This window comes from Vigna unguiculata, unplaced genomic scaffold (assembly GCF_004118075.2).
Source record: "Vigna unguiculata cultivar IT97K-499-35 unplaced genomic scaffold, ASM411807v1 contig_205, whole genome shotgun sequence".
NCBI lineage: Eukaryota > Viridiplantae > Streptophyta > Magnoliopsida > Fabales > Fabaceae > Vigna > Vigna unguiculata.
The window spans coordinates 11,051-17,684 of record NW_021010908.1 but is presented as its reverse complement, the minus strand read 5'-3'; the positions used below and the strand labels follow the sequence as shown (position 1 = coordinate 17,684).

Sequence of the window (6,634 nt, the reverse complement as noted above, 5' to 3'; positions counted from 1 at the left end):
AAACTCTTGGACTCCCGAATTTGGAGTATCCTACTTTCACGCATTCACAGGGTTCAACAAGCAATCGATATTTCACGATCAAGTATGTAGTACTCTTTGTAGTAGCGGTCCTTATATATCGTATTAACAATCGAAAAATGGTCGAAAGAAAAATCCCTATTTGACAAGGCTTCTTCCTATACCTATGAATTCCATTGGACCCAAAAATGATACATTGGAAGAATCATCTGAGTCTTCCAATATCAATAGGTTGATTGTTCCGCTCCTGTATCTTCCAAAAGGAAAAAAGATCTCTGAGAGTTCTTTCCTGGATCCGAAAGAGAGTACTCGGGTTCTCCCAATAACTAAAAAGTATATCATGCCTGAATTTAACTGGGATTCGCGGTGGTGGAGGAACTGGATAGGAAAAAGAGCGATTCTAGTTGTAAGATATCTAATGAAACCATCGCTGGAATTGAGATCTCATTCAAAGAGAAAGATATCAAATATCTGGAGTTCCTTTTGTATATTATATGGATGATCCGATCCGTAAGGACCATGATTGGGAATTTTTTGATCGTCTTTCCCCGAGAAAGAGGCGAAACATAATCAACTTGAATTCGGGACAGCTATTCGAAATCTTAGTGAAAGACTGGATTTATTATCTCATGTTTGCTTTTCGTGAAAAAATACCAAAGGAAGTGGAGGGTTTCTTCAAACAACAAGGGACTGGGTCATTATTCAATCAAATGATATTGAGCATGTTTCGCATCTCTTCTTGAGAACAAGCGGGCTATTTCTTTGCAAAATTGTGCTCAATTTCATATGTGGCAATTCCGTCAAGATCTCTTCGTTAGTTGGGGGAAGAGTCCGCACGAATCGGATTTTTTTGAGGAACATGTCACGAGAGAATTGGATTTGGTTAGACAATGTGTGGTTGGGAAACAGGATCGGTTTTTTAGCAAGGTACGGAATGTATCATCAAATCTTCAATATGATTCCACGAGATCTAGTTTCATTCAAGTAACGGATTCTAGCCAATTGAAAGGATCTTCTGATCAATCCAAGGATTCTTTCGATTCCATTAGGAATGAGGATTCGAAATATCACACATTGATCAATCAAAGAGAGATTCAACAACTAAAAGAAAGATCGATTCTTTGTTGGGATCCTTCCTTTCTTCAAACGGAACGAACAGAGATAGAATCAGAGCGATTCCTTAAAATCCTTTCTGGATATTCCTCAATGTGCCGACTATTCATGGAACGTGAGAAGCAGATGAATAATCATCTGCTTCCGGAAGAAATCGAAGAATTTTTTGGGAATCCTGCAGAGCCACTCGTTCTTTTTTCTCTGACAGATGGTCAGAACTTCATCTGGGTTCGAATCCTACTGATAGGTCTACTAGAGATCAGAAATTGTTGAAAAAAGAACAAAAGAAACATCTTGCTTTTTCCAGGCGATCGGAAAGAAAGAAATAGTGAATTTATTCAAGATAATTATGTACTTACAAAATACCGTCTCAATTCATCCTATTTCATCCTATCGAGGATGTGATATGGTTCCAAAGGGTGAACTGGACAGTTCCAATAAGATTTCATTCTTGAACAAAAATCCGATAGACTTTTTGGAGGAGGTCCCATTGGCGTGCATCCAGTAGGAATTGAACCTACGAATTCGCCAATTATGAGTTGGGCGCTTTAACCATTCAGCCATGGATGCTTAGCGGGAATCCTCGTACATGGTGAATAACCAAATTCCAATTGAAGTGAAATCTTTCGGATAAATCAATGCAATTAGGAGGATTCGATGAAAGGACATCAATTCAAATCCTGGATTTTCGAATTGAGAGAGATATTGAGAGAAATCAAGAATTCTCGCTATTCTTAGATTCATGGACCCAATTCAATTCAGCGGGATTTTTCATTCATATTTTTTTCCATCAAGAGAGTTTATAAACTCTTGGACTCCCGAATTTGGAGTATCCTACTTTCACGCAATTCACAGGGTTCAACAAGCAATCGATATTTCACGATCAAGTATGTAGTACTCTTTGTAGTAGCGGTCCTTATATATCGTATTAACAATCGAAAAATGGTCGAAAGAAAAAATCCCTATTTGACAGGCTTCTTCCTATACCTATGAATTCCATTGGACCCAAAAATGATACATTGGAAGAATCATCTGAGTCTTCCAATATCAATAGGGTTGATTGTTCCGCTCCTGTATCTTCCAAAAGGAAAAAAGATCTCTGAGAGTTCTTTCCTGGATCCGAAAGAGAGTACTCGGGTTCTCCCAATAACTAAAAAGTATATTCATGCCTGAATTTAACTGGGATTCGCGGTGGTGGAGGAACTGGATAGGAAAAAAGAGCGATTCTAGTTGTAAGATATCTAATGAACCATCGCTGGAATTGAGATCTCATTCAAAGAGAAAGATATCAAATATCTGGAGTTCCTTTTTGTATATTATATGGATGATCCGATCCGTAAGGACCATGATTGGGAATTTTTTGATCGTCTTTCCCCGAGAAAGAGGCGAAACATAATCAACTTGAATTCGGGACAGCTATTCGAAATCTTAGTGAAAGACTGGATTTATTATCTCATGTTTGCTTTTCGTGAAAAAATACCAAGGAAGTGGAGGGTTTCTTCAAACAACAAGGGACTGGGGTCAATTATTCAATCAAATGATATTGAGCATGTTTCGCATCTCTTCTTGAGAAACAAGCGGGCTATTTCTTTGCAAAATTGTGCTCAATTTCATATGTGGCAATTCCGTCAAGATCTCTTCGTTAGTTGGGGGAAGAGTCCGCACGAATCGGATTTTTTGAGGAACATGTCACGAGAGAATTGGATTTGGTTAGACAATGTGTGGTGGGAAACAAGGATCGTTTTTTAGCAAGGTACGGAATGTATCATCAAATCTTCAATATGATTCCACCGAGATCTAGTTTCATTCAAGTAACGGATTCTAGCCAATTGAAAGGATCTTCTGATCAATCCAAGGATTCTTTCGATTCCATTAGGAATGAGGATTCGAAATATCACACATTGATCAATCAAAGAGAGATTCAACAACTAAAAGAAAGATCGATTCTTTGTTGGGATCCTTCCTTTCTTCAAACGGAACGAACAGAGATAGAATCAGAGCGATTCCTTAAAATCCTTTCTGGATATTCCTCAATGTGCCGACTATTCATGGAACGTGAGAAGCAGATGAATAATCATCTGCTTCCGGAAGAAATCGAAGAATTTTTTGGGAATCCTGCAAGAGCACTCGTTCTTTTTTTCTCTGACAGATGGTCAGAACTTCATCTGGGTTCGAATCCTACTGATAGGTCTACTAGAGATCAGAAATTGTTGAAAAAGAACAAAAGAAACATCTTGCTTTTTCCAGGCGATCGGAAAAGAAGAAATAGTGAATTTATTCAAGATAATTATGTACTTACAAAATACCGTCTCAATTCATCCTATTTCATCCTATCGAGGATGTGATATGGTTCCAAAGGGTGAACTGGACAGTTCCAATAAGATTTCATTCTTGAACAAAAATCCGATAGACTTTTTGGAGGGAGGGTCCCATTGGCGTGCATCCAGTAGGATTGAACCTACGAATTCGCCAATTATGAGTTGGGCGCTTTAACCATTCAGCCATGGATGCTTAGCGGGAATCCTCGTACATGGTGAATAACCAAATTCCAATTGAAGTGAAATCTTTCGGATAAATCAATGCAATTAGGAGGATTCGATGAAAGGACATCAATTCAAATCCTGGATTTCGAATTGAGAGAGATATTGAGAGAAATCAAGAATCTCGCTATTCTTAGATTCATGGACCCAATTCAATTCAGCGGGATTTTCATTCATATTTTTTCCATCAAGAGAGTTTTATAAAACTCTTGGACTCCCGAATTTGGAGTATCCTACTTTCACGCAATTCACAGGGTTCAACAAGCAATCGATATTTCACGATCAAGTATGTAGTACTCTTTGTAGTAGCGGTCCTTATATATCGTATTAACAATCGAAAAATGGTCGAAAGAAAAAATCCCTATTTGACAAGGCTTCTTCCTATACCTATGAATTCCATTGGACCCAAAAATGATACATTGGAAGAATCATCTGAGTCTTCCAATATCAATAGGTTGATTGTTCCGCTCCTGTATCTTCCAAAAGGAAAAAAGATCTCTGAGAGTTCTTTCCTGGATCCGAAAGAGAGTACTCGGGTTCTCCCAATAACTAAAAAGTATATCATGCCTGAATTTAACTGGGATTCGCGGTGGTGGAGGAACTGGATAGGAAAAAAGAGCGATTCTAGTTGTAAGATATCTAATGAAACCATCGCTGGAATTGAGATCTCATTCAAAGAGAAAGATATCAAATATCTGGAGTTCCTTTTTGTATATTATATGGATGATCCGATCCGTAAGGACCATGATTGGGAATTTTTTGATCGTCTTTCCCCGAGAAAGAGGCGAAACATAATCAACTTGAATTCGGGACAGCTATTCGAAATCTTAGTGAAAGACTGGATTTATTATCTCATGTTTGCTTTTCGTGAAAAAAATACCAAAGGAAGTGGAGGGTTTCTTCAACAACAAGGGACTGGGTCAATTATTCAATCAAATGATATTGAGCATGTTTCGCATCTCTTCTTGAGAAACAAGCGGGCTATTCTTTGCAAAATTTGTGCTCAATTTCATATGTGGCAATTCCGTCAAGATCTCTTCGTTAGTTGGGGGAAGAGTCCGCACGAATCGGATTTTTTGAGGAACATGTCACGAGAGAATTGGATTTGGTTAGACAATGTGTGGTTGGGAACAAGGATCGGTTTTTAGCAAGGTACGGAATGTATCATCAAATCTTCAATATATTCCACGAGATCTAGTTTCATTCAAGTAACGGATTCTAGCCAATTGAAAGGATCTTCTGATCAATCAAGGATTCTTTCGATTCCATTAGGAATGAGGATTCGAAATATCACACATTGATCAATCAAAGAGAGATTCAACAACTAAAAGAAAGATCGATTCTTTGTTGGGATCCTTCCTTTCTTCAAACGGAACGAACAGAGATAGAATCAGAGCGATTCCTTAAAATCCTTTCTGGATATTCCTCAATGTGCCGACTATTCATGGAACGTGAGAAGCAGATGAATAATCATCTGCTTCCGGAAGAAATCGAAGAATTTTTTGGGAATCCTGCAAGAGCCACTCGTTCTTTTTTCTCTGACAGATGGTCAGAACTTCATCTGGGTTCGAATCCTACTGATAGGTCTACTAGAGATCAGAATTGTTGAAAAAGAACAAAAGAAACATCTTGCTTTTTCCAGGCGATCGGAAAAGAAAGAAATAGTGAATTTATTCAAGATAATTATGTACTTACAAAATACGTCTCAATTCATCCTATTTCATCCTATCGAGGATGTGATATGGTTCCAAAGGGTGAACTGGACAGTTCCAATAAGATTCATTCTTGAACAAAATCCGATAGACTTTTTGGAGGGAGGGTCCCATTGGCGTGCATCCAGTAGGAATTGAACCTACGAATTCGCCATTATGAGTTGGGCGCTTTAACCATTCAGCCATGGATGCTTAGCGGGAATCCTCGTACATGGTGAATAACCAAATTCCAATTGAAGTGAATTTTCGGATAAATCAATGCAATTAGGAGATTCGATGAAAGGACATCAATTCAAATCCTGGATTTCGAATTGGAGAGAGATATTGAGAGAAATCAAGAATTCTCGCTATTTCTTAGATTCATGGACCCAATTCAATTCAGCGGGATTTTTCATTCATATTTTTTCCATCAAGAGAGTTTATAAAACTCTGGACTCCCGAATTGGAGTATCCTACTTTCACGCAATTCACAGGGTTCAACAAGCAATCGATATTTCACGATCAAGTATGTAGTACTCTTTGTAGTAGCGGTCCTTATATATCGTATTAACAATCGAAAATGGTCGAAAGAAAAAATCCCTATTTGACAAGGCTTCTTCCTATACCTATGAATTCCATTGGACCCAAAATGATACATTGAAGAATCATCTGAGTCTTCCAATATCAATAGGTTGATTGTTCCGCTCCTGTATCTTCCAAAAGGAAAAAAGATCTCTGAGAGTTCTTTCCTGGATCCGAAAGAGAGTACTCGGGTTCTCCCAATAACTAAAAAGTATATCATGCCTGAATTTAACTGGGATTCGCGGTGGTGGAGGAACTGGATAGGAAAAAAAGAGCGATTCTAGTTGTAAGATATCTAATGAAACCATCGCTGGAATTGAGATCTCATTCAAGAGAAAGATATCAAATATCTGGAGTTCCTTTTTGTATATTATATGGATGATCCGATCCGTAAGGACCATGATTGGGAATTTTTGATCGTCTTTCCCGAGAAAGAGGCGAAACATATCAACTTGAATTCGGGACAGCTATTCGAATCTTAGTGAAAGACTGGATTTATTATCTCATGTTTGCTTTTCGTGAAAAAATACCAAAGGAAGTGGAGGGTTTCTTCAAACAACAAGGGACTGGGTCAATTATTCAATCAAATGATATTGAGCATGTTTCGCATCTCTTCTGAGAAACAAGCGGGCTATTTCTTTGCAAATTGTGCTCAATTTCATATGTGGCAATTCCGTCAAGATCTCTTCG

At 38.2% G+C, this 6,634-nt stretch overlaps 1 non-coding gene across 1 annotated transcript; it reads right to left on the bottom strand.

Annotated features, from left to right (window-relative positions):
- Positions 1-5,502: 5,502 nt before the first annotated feature.
- Positions 5,503-5,575, bottom strand: TRNAM-CAU. Its single transcript has one exon. It is a non-coding gene; the product is annotated as a tRNA-Met (tRNA).
- Between the last annotated feature and the right edge of the window lie 1,059 nt (positions 5,576-6,634).